This window comes from Pinus tabuliformis, chromosome 5_2 (assembly GCF_031772625.1).
Source record: "Pinus tabuliformis cultivar Carrire ecotype Pingquan chromosome 5_2, CPIR1, whole genome shotgun sequence".
Classification (NCBI taxonomy): domain Eukaryota; kingdom Viridiplantae; phylum Streptophyta; class Pinopsida; order Pinales; family Pinaceae; genus Pinus; species Pinus tabuliformis.
The window spans coordinates 780,501,692-780,517,306 of record NC_142306.1 but is presented as its reverse complement, the minus strand read 5'-3'; the positions used below and the strand labels follow the sequence as shown (position 1 = coordinate 780,517,306).

The following is a 15,615-nucleotide window of genomic DNA, read 5'->3' as shown; positions in this document are numbered from 1 at the left end:
TTCCATGTTGAGAACATCAAAGCTTTATTCAATTTCTTCAAAAGTACAAAGTACAAAAGCTTTCAAAAGCCATGGGACTAATAAGCTAAAAGGACTAAGAAAAGACTAGCAAATGAAGGAGAGAGATCTCCTATTTATACAAAAAGATGAGAGCCATCTCATCAATGAGAATCCATGAATCTCTCCCTCTACCTCTAGAGTCCTAATCAAAATAGGAACTGATAAGACACATGTCTTTTTAGAGTTACAATACAATTAGGAGATGTGACACATATCCTCATGATCCCATGATTCTTTCCAACCAAATTCGAATTTGGCCTTAGAGTGCCACATAAGGGTCTTCTAGAAGTCTCCTTTCAACCTACACATGTCAACAACCTCAACCCATTTGTTAGGTATAAGCATATGCACATTATTTTCTAATGTTTAACCACAAATTCACTTAAAAGGCTTAGAAATAATAAATATTGGAAAAACATAAAGGTGGCCCAATGATAATGAATGTGGTGACATAGTAGTGAAATGGAGGTGATATAATGGACATAATAGTGAAAGTGTAATGGAAATGAATGACAATTTCAAGACTCAACATACCCCCCAACTGAAGCTATTGCATGTCCTCATGCAATATATATTACATTAACTCTTTTGATCCTTGAGCTTTGGCTTAACTTTTCATGATATCATTTGATAACTTCGTATTTCTGCAAAGTGTTTTACTTGAATTGCAACATGGTTGGTTCTTGTGTTACAACCATTTTTTTTTCTTTGTTGTTGCCTTCTACTTTGATCTTTGAACTTTGCATAATGATATTTTGATTATTGTTGCAAAGTATATCTTTATTGGATTGCATGATGGTTGGTTCTTGTGTGACAACCATGATTTTGTTTGTATCCAATTTATCCTGTAAGCACTTTTTCAAAAGCCATTGTATGCTCATAATAGCAATGTAATAATTAATATATGTTGGAAGTATGTGAGCTCTTGAATATGATATGGACATGGCAAGATATGAATATGAATGTATTCCCCCCCCCAACTGATGGTATTGGCAATTTTATGAAATGAGGAAGAGAAATGTTTTTCCAACAATTATCATTCTAGCTTTTATGGAATTCTATGGTTAAAAGTTAGAAAATTCCGTACCTTCACTTACCCTTTGGAATGGATGAGTTGTATGTGTGGTGGCTGAAAACTTCTGATCATTTTCTTCTTCAAATGGCTGATCAAGAGGAGTCATGGATAGAGAGATAAGATGACTTTTTATTGCTTCTACTAAAACTTGCTGAATCTGCTCCAAAATGCTGAAAATAATAGTCTTCATGTCTTCAAAACTCATTGGCACAATTCCTACTATGTGAAAAGATGTTTTGATGTCGAACATAGTAGGAAATTGTTGGCTTAGTGGCCATTAATGGATGCCACTAGTCAACACGAGAACTCTCACCATTGATGACAATGAGAGTCAAGATGCCCAAACACATCTTGCTAGGTATGAATGAATTTGCTGATGTCGAGTCACCTAGAAGATCTAACGAACAAGGGACATTAATGTATTCCCATTGTTTGTCAGCATGAGGACTTGCCATTAAGGCATGCAAGCCTCAAGGTGTTTTTACAAAGAACTTAGACTCAAAGGACTATGGACTCAATAATTTGCATTGAAGCAGGGCTTATTTGCGGAATGAAAATGACAAGGAATGGAAAATGAAAATGGAAAATGGCAATGGAGAACAGAAATGGCAATGGAAATAAGCATGTGAATGAGCCTCTTGCTTTTATTTGTGGGTTATGAATGGACAAAAAGAGATGGAAAGTGTATGTGAATGTAAGTGGAAAATATGGAGGAAAATGGGATGAATGGTTTATTATGAGGTATGGATGTGATGGATGGATATGATGGAGACAATAGAATCTGAAAGTTTTTCAAGTGTTTGGATCTGATTTTACATCAGCATATTTCCTCTTTGTTGCTGATCATCCTCTTATGAAACAAATTGGTCTCTTAGAGAGACACCATTCTCTTGTAGTCATTTGTCCTTCCTCCTGAAACCTGCAAAAAAACTAATACTTCTTCTGCAATGGAATGTAAGATTATCAAAGGAGAGAGGTGATCAATCTCTCTAGTTATGATATTTACACACAATACTAAGAATTTGTATTAATGAAACAAGTTCTCAAAGGAAAAATCAAAAGAATTTATACCTGCTTTGGAATTAGTGCCTCAAGTTGATGTTGCTTCTTTTCATCAATTTATTTCATTATTTGCCATTTCAAACTCTAATGATATATTTCTCATTTTATAGATCTTGTTGAGATCTTTCCAATGGTACTTAAATCATCAAAATCTGATTTTGTATGAGAAAGATAGGCTGATTTGAACAATGAGGTTTTTCTGGCTGCGGAATTGGGGAACAGCTCTGTAGCTAAAAATCTTGAATAAAAAGTTAGCCATTCATCTTTCATTATCAGTCCAAAATTAATCAATACCTTCAGAAAAGTGAGAAAATAACGTGTTCATTTCATTGATTCAAAATTATTATTTTTTCTTGACATGCAGCGACTTAGTGTGGCGACTTTGTGATAATACACAATTTGACTTCCCTTTGACCGGGGTCTTTTTCATCAAATTTGACCAAATGAATAGGACACCATCCATGTACTGACATTTCCTTAGCTACCCATGTGACTTGTTTTGCTTGATGACACCTGCAACCTAGAGTTTAACAAAATAACTGCGGAATCCGGGATTGGCTGCGGAAAGCCTGTGTGAGCTGCGGAAACGCTGTATTGGCTGCGGAAAGTGCAGAGTGTAGAAAGTACTATGAAATGGAGTGGCTGTGTGCGTGGAAGAGAAAAAAATGTGGAGGAGTGAAGGCTGTAACAAATTGCTGTCCAACCTCAATAGATACTTCATATCCAACAAGATCTTGCAATCATTCCAAAACTTGTGATGACTCTGTCCACAAGATCTGGTTTCAACATGCGTATAAACATTGTCTTCTAGCTATAGGCTCTAGCCCCTCCCTGGATATCTTTGCATATGATCCTCAAAATGTATATCGACATATGTAACAAGCAAACAGCTGTTGTAAACCTTTCTTGTTGTGATGGTATCGCTAGTCTCATCTCGTCTGGCGGATTTTTTTTTTATTGTTTGGTGGAAACTTTGTCAACATCGATACCTCATTCGATGTTTTGATGGATGAAATCGCTTGGGATGCCGGGTGAAACTAAGTACACACAGTGTGCTAACTGTTGGTCACATGAGGCTATTGGTAAACGGACTGTAATCAAGGTTTGAAGCACAGCCGTGGAGTTTGCAGCGGGAGTTATGCGGCTGTGAAGAGCCGTATGTAATTGGCTTACGTAACAGAGCCGTCTTCACTTGGATCACTGCTGGTTTTAATGAATTGCAACGGGTGGCATATAGGCAGAGGACGTGGTGGCAAAGAGTCCAGCACATAATCAAATTGGCGTTATCCTTCTTCAGGCACGCGGAATACATCAAACTGTCAGTTAATAACTCAATTTTTTCACGCGGCGGCAAAAAAGAGGCTCCAAAGAACCGAAGATTTCTCCCAGACCGCCACGAATTTTCTCAAATGGTTTCTGGGTTATCTAACTAACCCACATGGAAAACAAACCCATGTTGTAGTTTTTTGAAATTCGTCTCCATTTGGGCAAATCAAACGTTTGAAGTTTGACGTTTTTCTTGTGTTTACGCATTTTTCCTGAGTTAACAGTTCTGCATTCGGCTGTGAAATTGATTTTGAAATTTTTTTTTTTATATGGAATACTTGGAGGAGAGGCGGCTGAAGGATCTGATCAAGAAGCATTCCGAGTTCATTAGCTACCCCATTTATTTGTGGACTGAGAAGACCACCGAGAAGGAGGTCAGTGACGACGAAGAGGAAACAGAGGAGAAGAAGGAAGATGAAGGGGATATCCAGGAAGTGGAGGAGGAAAAGGAGAAAGATAAGAAGAAAAAGAAGGTAAAGGAAGTGTCGCATGAATGGAGTCTCGTCAACAAGAAAAAGCCCATCTGGATGAGAAAGCCAGAGGAGATTACAAAGGAAGAGTATGCATCGTTCTATAAGAGTCTCACCAATGATTGGGAGGATCACTTGGCCGTGAAGCATTTCTCTTTAGAGGGTCAATTGGAGTTCAAGGCTGTTCTCTTTGTTTCAAAGAGGGCTCCATTTGATCTCTTTGATACAAAGAAGAAGCTCAACAATATTAAGCTTTATGTGAGAAGGGTTTTCATAAGGAACAACTGTGAGGAGCTTATTCCCGAATACCTAGGAATGGAGATAGCCATAGATTGTTTTTTTCCTCTGAAATTGTGAATTTTTGTATTGCTTAGTCATTCCTGCATTTTCATTTTATTGCACTAACATCTTGACTGTAAGTTTGAAAAACAGAGTGGTGGCTGCGGAAACCGGTATCAGCTGCGGAAACAGGTATCAGCTGCGGAAACCAGTGTCACAGCAACCACTTAGCTAAATAGAGATAGTTAGGCAATCTTAATGGAAATGATCATGGGGAAATAACTTTTATTGATGAAATGGATGGCATGGAGTGAAAATGGAAATGAAATGAAGTTTATTTTTTTTCTTCTCTTTTTTTTCTTCTTTTTTTCTTGAATCAATTGAAGTGATGAAGTTTATTTTGTCTCCTATTTTTTTCTTAACAATTCTTTTTCTGATCCTCCAGATCACACAAAGTGCAAGAGGAGAGCATACTCAAGAATTATTAACCCTTTTTTTTTTACTTAACAATCCTTTTTCTGATCCTCTAGATCACGCAAAGTGCAGGAGGAGAGCATACTCAAGAATTGTTAATAATTTTTTTCAGATGTAAGAAATAAGGTCTCCTAATTACACTTCCCCGGCAACGGCACCAAAATGTCTAGTCAATTTAATGTCTTAAATTGCTCTACATAAATTATCAATCCGGGTATCGTAAACTGATGAAGTGTGGTGCACTATATGTGCTTAGTTAACCTTTCTCTTACTTCGTTGTTTTATAGTTTATGTTGTTTTTGGGGTTTTGTTCTTGTTGGTTTTCTAAGGTCTTAAGAATACTTTTAAAGGACAAGTATGGATAAAGATTTCAAGACAAGGCCTATGCCCTTAATGGTAACTTCCAAAACTTAGTACTTCAAAAGAACTTAAAACATGTTATTGATGGAGTTAGTATTTAAACAAAAGTGTAAATATACAACTAGTTCAATCAAAATAAAATGCAATAATCAAATAATGAGAGAATGACTATGAGACCCAGTATCCTTGCTGCTTCAGCAAAAGGACAAGATGATTCTATCACGTCATTAGTTCATTAAAAGGCTATGTGCATCACTAATCTACAATCAACTTGAAAGCAATTTATGTACAATAATATACATGTTAAAAAGAAAATAAAATGCAGTAATTCAAACTGTACATTAATATACATGAAAATCAGAAAAAGAAATGCAAGAAATTAAAGTGACAACTATACAAGGCAGGGGCCCCCTACTACCTATGAAATCAAATGCTTAAAGGAAAATAAAGACATCAAATAAAGGACTAATGACATCGGCCCAGTATCTCTGCTGCTGATTAAAATGAAAATGAAAACTTAATCTAAGCAATATGAAATCTAAGTGACACTACATAAAGGAGACAAATCACACTACTTTAACCTTTTCTTAACCTTTTTGCCTTTCAGCTAGATTTATCATGTGAGAACAGTTATGAACAAGTCAGCAATGTGAGTCTTAAAGCAAACTAAACCAAGTTGTACTAAGTGATATTTTGGCTCCAATAAAGTTATTTGATTATGGAAAAAGAACCATCAATAGATGAACAACTTGATATCTAAGAGCAGAAAGTAAAGTGCAAGTTAAAGAAATGATACTAATGAAAATCAAACTACAGAAAAATAAAGGTCAGCAACATAGACAAGATGATCACACATGCCACTAGTCATGAAATCAAAGCAAAATTAAACACACTTGCATAAATTAAAATTGCATGAATGAAAAATCTAATCTACCTTACATTCTACAAAGCAATATTTACAAAATGAAATCTACTCTACTTACATCCTAATATGCTCCATGACATCTACTTCACATCTCCTTCCATGTTGAGAACATCAAAGCTTTATTCAATTTCTTCAAAAGTACAAAGTACAAAAGCTTTCAAAAGCCATGGGACTAACAAGCTAAAAGGACTAAGAAAAGACTAGCAAATGAAGGAGAGAGATCTCCTATTTATACAAAAAGATGAGAGCCATCTCATTAATGAGAATCCATGAATCTCTCCCTCTACCTCTAGAGTCCTAATCAAAATAGGAACTGATAAGACACATGTCTTTTTAGAGTTACAATACAATTAGGAGATGTGACACATATCCTCATGATCCCATGATTCTTTCCAACCAAATTCGAATTTGGCCTTAGAGTGCCACATAAGGGTCTTCTAGAAGTCTCCTTTCAACCTACACATGTCAACAACCTCAACCCATTTGTTAGGTATAAGCATATGCACATTATTTTCTAATGTTTAACCACAAATTCACTTAAAAGGCTTAGAAATAATAAATATTGGAAAAACATAAAGGTGACCCAATGATAATGAAAGTGGGATGAATGTGGTGACATAGTAGTGAAATGGAGGTGATATAATGGACATAATAGTGAAAGTGTAATGGAAATGAATGACAATTTCAAGACTCAACATAAAGATCAGTGGATCACGGTAGATCTGGGTACTAAACCAACGAGAGTGTGCAATGAAGAATGGAAGAAGTTGGATCGGAAGGAAAAGAGCACAATACGATTGTGTGTCTTAGATTCAGTATTACTGAATGTATCACGGAAAGCTATGGCGAAGGCTTTGTGGGATAAGTTAGGGACTTTGTACCAATCTAAGTCTTTGGTGAATAAACTGTTCCTATGGGAAAAGCTGTATAACCTGAGGATGAAAGATGGAGACTCGGTGACAAAGCATCTGAATGCATTTAATACTGTGGTAAGTCAGTTATTATCTGTTGATATTAAAATTTCAGATGAAGATAAGTGCATTATTTTGTTGTGTTCTCTACCAGATTCATCAGATAGTCTGGTTATTGCAATAGGTAGCAATGCAACTGCTTTGCAGTTCGATGAAATAGTCTCATCCTTGCTAACAGAGGAGATGAGACGAAAAAATATGGAGAGACAAAATGGTGATGCCTTGTCTGTATGAGGATGGTCCCAAAACAGAAACAAAAACAAGTCATCGAGTGGGAGATCTAAATCTAAAGGGAGATCTAAATCTCCAGGAAAGCTTGTAAAGGTGGTGTGCTGGAAATGTAGAAAGGAAGGGCACTACAAAAGGGATTGTAAATCTAAAGCTCCTAATAAAGGAAAGGGATCTGATGATGCTCCTTCTGCAGAGGCGAAAACGACCTCAGATGAAGGTGGGGATGTGTACTTGGCTTCTTCACGTAAACATGTAGATCATAAGGCATGGTTGATTGACTCAGGTGCATCCTTTCACTTCACTCCCCATAGAGAGTGGTTCTGCGAGTATCAGAAATATGATGGTGGTGATGTCTTCTTGGTGGATGACAAGAAGGCTAGAATCGTCGGTCGCGGAAAAGTAAAGTTGAAGTTGCAAGGTGGAAGGGTTAGAACACTTTTGAGTGTTCTACATATTCATGCATTGGCCAGAAATATGATTTCTATAAGCAAGCTAGATGATGCAGGTGTAAAAACAGTGTTCGAGAAGGATACCTACAATATGGTTAGGGGGGCACTGGTATTGGTGTGGGGAGTTCGAATTGGAATTCTGTACAAGCTGCAAAGTAGCACTTTTTTTGATGGGTGCAACAGTTCTGTGGTTCCTGAAAGTGGAAAAGAAAATCTAGTGGTCTCTGGAGAGAAGACCATGTTATGGCATCAAAGGCTTGGACATATTGGAGAGAAGGGCCTTCAAATACTTCATAGTAAAGGTATGGTAGAAGGTATGAGTAATAGCTCTCTGGATTTTGATTTCTGTGACAATTGTGTATATGGGAAGCAGAATCAGGTGAGTTTCCCCTCTGGTGGTAAGAGGGCGAAACATATATTAGAGCTTGCGCATAGTGATGTGTTTGGACCTGTGAAGGTTCCATCACTAGGTAAGTCTGTGTACTATTTATCATTTATAGATGACTTCTCAAGGAATACATGGATATATTTCCTTAAGAAGAAATCTGAAGTCTTTGACAGGTTTAAAGAATTTAAGGCTCTGGTGGAAAACCAGACAAAGAAGAAGATAAAGGTGCTGAGGACAGATAATGGTGGAGAGTTTTGTAGTAAGGAATTTGAAGAATTCTGTAAGAAGTGTGGTATAGCATGGCAGAAGACTACTCCATACACACCTGAGCAAAATGGATTTGCAGAAAGAATGAACAAGACGTTGATGGAAAGGGCAAGAAGCATGCTCAGTGGTGCCAGGTTAGGATAAAAATTCTAGGCAGAGGCGGTGGAGATAGCATGTCACCTGGTCAATAGATCACTTTCATCAGTGTTGGAGGATAAGACTTCACAAGAGGTATGGACTGGTAGGAAGCCCTCTCTTTCACATCTGAAGGTATTTGGATGTGATGCATATGTAAATGTTCCAAAGGAGAAAAGAACCAAGTTGGATAGTAAATATAAAATGTGCATCTTTATTGGGTATAAGGATGGTTTAAAGGGTTATAAGATTTGAAACCCAGTAACAAGGAAGGTTTTGTACAACCGAGATGTGGTGTTCAAAGAGGTGAAAGATGTTATTAAACATGAAGTCCAACCAAAGGAACTTGAGAAGATAGAGTTTGAGCTAAAGGAGGAAGAATTAGAATCTACAACAGAGGAGGAATCAAAATATGAAGAGTCACAAACTCCGGGTGTGAGAAGATCAGTCTGAGAAAGAAGGCAACCAGAAAGGTATAGTCCATTTTCTTTATGTTCAAATTTTTCTTTATCTATTACTAATGATGATCCCAGAACTATGAAGGAAGTAGTAGATTTAGAGGATGGAAAACTCTGGAAAGAGGCCATGGTTGATGAAATGGCATCTTTGCACAAAAATAAGGCTTGGGATCTGGTGGAGTTGCTGGCTAGAAGGAAATCCATTAGAAAAAAATGGTTGATCAAGAAGAAGACAAATGCAGAAGGAAAGGTGGAGAAATACAAAGCTCAGTTAGTAGCAAAAGGTTATTCCTAGGTGCCGGGAATTGATTTTGGTGATATTTTTTCTCCTGTTGCCAAGGTAAATTCTATTAGATTAGTTTTATCTGTTGTTGCAGCTTTTGATTTTGAGGTAGAATAGATGGATGTGAAGACAACATTTCTTCATGGGGATCTAGAAGAGGAGATCTACATGAAGCAACCTGAAGGCTTTGCGGTGAAGGCTAAGAAAGAACTAGTATGCAAGTTAAAGAAGTCTCTGTATGGGTTAAAACAGTCACCAAGGATGTGGTATCAGAAATATGATACATTTATATGGGGACTTGGCTTCACTAGAAGATAAGCAGATCACTGTGTGTATTTTAAATTAATTGGTGAACGTGTTATTTATCTGGTTTTGTATGTAGATGATATGTTGCTGGTTGGAAATGACAAAGAAATTATCCAGGATTTGAAGACCCAATTGTCCTCCAAATTCGACATGAAAGATCTTGGTGCTACAAATGATATTTTGGGCATGGAAACTAAAAGTGACCGGGAAAAGAGGAAGCTCTGGTTAAACCAGAGGAAGTATGTCGAGACAATACTGCAGAGGTTTAATATGCGGGATAGTAAATCGATGAAGGTTCCAATTCCTGTAGGTGTGAGGTTATCTGTTGAACAGTGTCCCAAGACACAAGAAGAGGAAGAGGACATGTCCCGTGTTCCATATGCAAGTGTAGTCGGTAGCTTGATGTATACAATGGTTTATACTAGACCATACGTTGCACATGCATTGGGAGTATTGAGTAGGTTTATGTCAAAACTAGGGAAGGACCACAGGAAAGTAGTGAAGTAGGTTTTCAGGTATTTGCATGGCACTAGTGATTATGGTTTGTGCTACCAAGGAAGACTAGGATTAGACAGAGCATTGGATATTCGTGGATTTTTTGATGCAAATTGGGTTGGAGATCTAGATCAGAGAAGATCTACAAGTGGGTATGTGTTTAACCTATTTGGAGGTGCAATCAGTTGGATGAGTAAGAAACAATTTGTAGTGGCACTATCAACTACAGAGGCAGAATACATGGCATCCACTCATGCAAGCAAGGAAGCAGTTTGGTTGCAGAGATTGTGTTCAAGTATGGGTTTAGTACAGGGAGCTATAAGGATAGACTGTGATAGCCAAAGTGAAATTTTCTTGGCAAAGAACCCTGCATATCATTCAAAGACAAAGCACATTGATGTTCTGTATCACTTTGTGAGGGATATGATAGAAGACAAAAAGCTATTGTTGGTAAAGGTGGACACTTTGAAGAATACTGCAGATGTAATGACAAAATCTGTGAGCTTTGAGAATTTCTCTTGGTGTAGAGAAACAATGGGTGTTGCAGCGTTGGATAAATGACTAAGATGTCTTGTGCCCCCCTGTGGAAAGAAAACAACAAGTGGGAGAATTTTGGGTTGTGTTATATTCTTTCCACGACTAGCCCACGTAGTTAATTGGGGGGTAGACCCCACCCCCCCCTTCATTGGGCCGATTGTGTAGCGGGGGGGTCACAGGGGTTTTGAGGGGTGTAGGTAACCCCACTCTAGGGGGTTGTGGGCAGAGCCTAGGAAAATTTTGTTTTTGGACCCTATATTAGGTTGGGCGGACCTACTTATGGTTTTGTGCATGATTTTTTGCACATGGTTTTGGACGCAATGGTTTTCGGTCCATGGTATTGGATACTTTGGCATGTATAAATATGTATTGTAACATTGAAAGGAAAATAATGAAAACCCAATCTTGTAGTCCCAGTTTTGGGATCCAGGGGAAAATCTTTGTGTATATGTGTTTTATGTGTTATTCTCTCGCATTGTTTATTTTCTATGTTTTAGAATTCATACATAGGTAATTTTTGTACATGGTTAAAACCTACAATTAACTGGATATTTTGGGCTATAACCACATTGAGGTAGTGTTGTGCAAGTGGCCAGAGGCCTTTAACCACATCTAGGACTTATCATGCATGCAGTTGTCGACTTAGGGAAGTGTAAAAGATCCCTAGCTTAGGGTTTAGTCACCTAGGGTGGTCCATTGGCCCCTGAGTGTACTATAGCCTTGAGGGATGTTGTGACTTTTCAGTTTGTCAACCCCACTTCCCTAACTAGAGCTTGGAGGTTGGGTCATGTCATAGTAATTATTCATCTCATGTTTACCCTGGTAGGTCGTTGAAATTGGGTATATGTGAGAAGGGGTGGTTATAGACTGGTATTAGAGTGAGGTTATTGCACTTGACCTCGAAGTAGATGTGATTGTTATGTATGCATGTTTGATTGTATATGTGTTTATCATGCATGCATTTGGTTATTTCTCATGATGATCGTTGTTGCATTTGTGTCATCATGTAGAGGTAGATGATGTTGGTACGTTGAGATGATTGATATGTCGATGTTATATATATATATATATATATATATATATATATATGTACACACATATTATGCTAATATGGATTGATTTGTGTAGATGAGATAGCCTCCCCTGAACTTAACTAAGGTATGTTTGATCATGTTTATATCTGGTTTATCTGACATGGTATGTTTGTAGAAAGAAGATCATAGATGACAAGAAAGATGGTGGATTATAGTTCACGTGACTCTCCTTATAAATCATATGATAAATAAAGAGACGAGTACTCACTTGACATAGAAAAGGCCTTGAGAAGTCTGAAGGTAGAGATCAAAAGATGTAAGGCAGATAATGATAGGACCATTCAGTCATGGGAAACAATTTCCAGAGCATAGGAAAATGAAGCAGAGGTCAATGCAGTGATCCTTCAGAGTTTATCAGTTTTGCAGAGACAGGGAAAACCATGAATAAATTATGGATAGGAGGAAAGGAAAAATGGGGAACATGATAGTAGGTCTCATGGAGGACACAGGTCAGACATGGATGACACAATTAGAGGTGGTAGATGTATGGATACACCTGATAGGAGAGGTAGTGGTTATGTATTCTATTCTATTTTTGTACCGGAGAGACAACATAGTCATCATCATTATCATCCTTACCGGAAGAGTGAGATGTAGTACTTGTCAAATGAGTTCAAGGAATGCAAGCCTCCTACATTTGATGGAGAGTTAAATAAATCACAAGATACAAAAGCATGGATTCTTGGGATGAGAAAGTTCATCGAGCTACATGATTATATAGAGAATATGAAAGCCAAGATAACCATTTTCAATCTAAAATGAAAAGTGAACATCAGGTGGGAATATGTGAAGTGTGTTAGAGGCATCAAGATAGAGGAGATGAGTTGGCATGAGTTCAAGAGAATCTTAAGAAAGAAGTATTTTTCTTAGAGATACTATGATGGTAAGGCTAAGGAGTTCTGCGAGTTGAATATGAGATCTATGAAAGATGACAAGTATACGACTACATTTTTGGATTTGTTGAGGTATGTAATGTATCTTAAGGATGAGAAGATGAAGGTTCAAAAATACATTAGTGGATTTCCATTAGTATTTAAAGATCATATTGAGTATGATGAGCCTTAGACATTGGAGGAAGTAATTAGGAAGTTGAAGAATTAATATGAGTAGTCTAAGTGTAATTCAGAGCACAAGTAGGGTTGGAAAGGTAATGAAAAGACTAAGGGAAAATGGGATAAGAAGTGAGGAAGACATTAGGATGTAGATAACAAGGAGAATGAAACAACTTACAAGAAGTTCAATGTAGTTAATAGAGGATAGGGATTTTAGTTTAAGGAATATAACAAGGGTGATGGGAGGAAGACTTTACAGTGTTGGATTTGTGGAAAGGATCATCACAGGAGAGATTTTCCACAACATCAAGGTTGCATACCTCATATTTACATTGCTCAGGAGGAAAAAGTAGTTGGGGATCTTGGAAAAAACATTCCTCATATTTATGCAGCATTGGGTAATAGGAAGGTTGATCATTAGGTTTCTATTATAGAGATGGAAGGTAAGATTTGTGATTAATTTATTTATATTTTGATTGACCCTGGATCTGACTATAGTTATATTAGCCTTGACCTAGTGGATAATTGTTACTTGAATAAAAAAATGCATGCTGAATCTTGGTTGGTGCAGTTGGCTATAAGTACCAAAAATAGAGTTCATCATTGGGTGAGATCTTATGCATTTGAGCTGAACGATATGTCTACATCAATACATTTAAATGTGATTTTGTTGGGATCATATAGTATATTTTTGGGTATGGATTTGTTATACATTCACAAGAATAAGGTATATTTCTATGATAAGGCTATTAATTTCCTGGATGTTGATGGAAAGAGGAGAATCTTATAGGGTAGGAAGAAGCCTACAACAGTGAGAATGGTTAGAACCATGGAGGCAAAGCGTGGTAGAGGGAAAGGGTGTGTATTGTTTGTAATTCATATTTCTAGTGACAAAGGAAAGGTTATTGAGGATGCTGAAGTATTGAAGAGCTATCCAATTTTGCAGCAGTTTTAGAATGTGTTTCTCGCAGAGATTTCAAAGTTACCGCCTCATAGGGAATTAGAATTTTCTATTGAGTTGATGTCGGGAGCAACACCAACACCAAAGGAACCTTATAAGATGAGCACTCCAGAGTTGGTAGAATTGAAGTTGCAGCTTAAGGAAATGCTTGATAAGGGATACATTAGGCAAAGTTTGTCCCCATGGGGTGCACCAGTATTGTTTGTGAAGACGAAGGATGGTACTCTGAGGTTGTACATTGATTACCAAAAGTTGAACAAGGTGATGATCAAGAACAGGTAGCCTTTGCCACAGATATATGATTTGTTCGATCAATTGAAGGGAGTAACAATGTTCTTGAAGATTGACTTGAGATCATGATATCATCAAGTACACATCAAATAAGAGGACATCTAAAAAACTAAATTATGTACCAAGTATGGGCATTATGAGTTTGTAATAGTTCCTTTTGGCCTTACTAATTCTCCAACTACTTTCATGTGTTTAATGAATAGTGTGTTGCATCGTTATCTGGACAAGTTTGCGATAGTCTTCATTGATGATATATTGATATATTGATATATTCTAAGAATGAGGAAGAACATGCAGAAAACCTAGCAATAGTATTAATATTGTTGAGAGAGAATTAGTTGTATGTCAAGCTTAGAAAGTCTAGTTTCTTTCAGAGAGAAGTTCATTACTTGCGACATGTTGTTTCCAAGGAAGGTATAGAAGTGGACCTATAAAATATCAGAGATATCATGGAGTGGGCCAATCCTAAGAATGTGGACGAGGTCAGATTATTCATGCGATTAGTAGGTTATTACAAGCAGTTCACTAGGAAATTCTCATGGATTTCCTATCCTATTACATCTTTGCAATGAAAAGGAAAGAAGTTTGAATGGATTGAGCAGTGGGCAACTAGTTTTGAGTAGTTGAAGAATTTTATTACAAATGCTTCGGTTTTAAATATTTTAATTCTTGACAAAGAGTTCGTGGTATGTACATATGCTTGCAAGAGAGGTCTTGGTGGATTCTTGATGCAGGAAGGATAGGTAGTATGCTATGAGTCAAGGAAGTTGAATGAGCATGAATAGAACTACGTGACTCATGAGCTTGAGTTGGCAGCTATCATTCATGCCTTGAAGATGTGGGGACTTTATCTTCTTGGAAGGAGGTGCATATTGATGAGTGATCATAGTGGAATAAGGTACCTGTTTGACCAACCTAATCTGAATGTCAGACAAGGTAGATGGTTAGATACTCTTAGTGAGATTGACTTGGAGATTAGGTACATCAAGGGAAAGGAGAGAAGGGTTTCATATGCTTTTATTAGAAGAGTGCAGATGAATCAAATTATGGTAGTGAGTTTATATGGGACATATTTGCAGGAGTGGATCCTATAGGTAGGACAACATGATGACACGTATCAACAATTGGGGCACATGTTACAACAAAAGGGTGAAGATGATAGGGATAAGGAGTAGCATCTCATAGTAGATGGCTTGGTTAGATTCATGAGCAAGATTTATGTACCAGATAATAGTGAGCTCAAGAACATTATATTGAGGGAGTTTCATGTCAAGCCATATTTAGGTCACCCGAGGTATCAAAAGACTTTGACATATGTGCAGAAGTTCTACCATTGGCTGAACTTGAAGAAAGAGGTGGTTGAGTTTGTTGCAATATGTTTGGACTGTCAGCAAGTAAAAGCATAGCGTGAGAATACAGGTGGTTTATTGCAGCCAATTCCAATTCCAGAGTGGAAATGGGAGGTCATTTCCATGGAATTCATTACACATTTTTCGAGGACATCGAAGTAGCATGATTCCATCATGGTTGTGGTTGACAAGTTAAGTAAGGTAGCTCCCTTCATTGCAGTTAAGTATATGAATTTAGCTATTGAGGTTGCTCATATTTTCATCAAGGAGATAGTGATATTGCATGGTGTTCCTAAGAAGATCATATCAAACAGAGA

General features: G+C 37.3%; 1 pseudogene; it reads left to right on the top strand.

Annotated features, from left to right (window-relative positions):
* The first annotated feature begins 3,792 nt into the window (after nucleotides 1–3,792).
* LOC149161599 (heat shock protein 90-1 pseudogene) lies at nucleotides 3,793–4,350 on the top strand (annotated as a pseudogene).
* The last annotated feature ends 11,265 nt before the right edge of the window (nucleotides 4,351–15,615 follow it).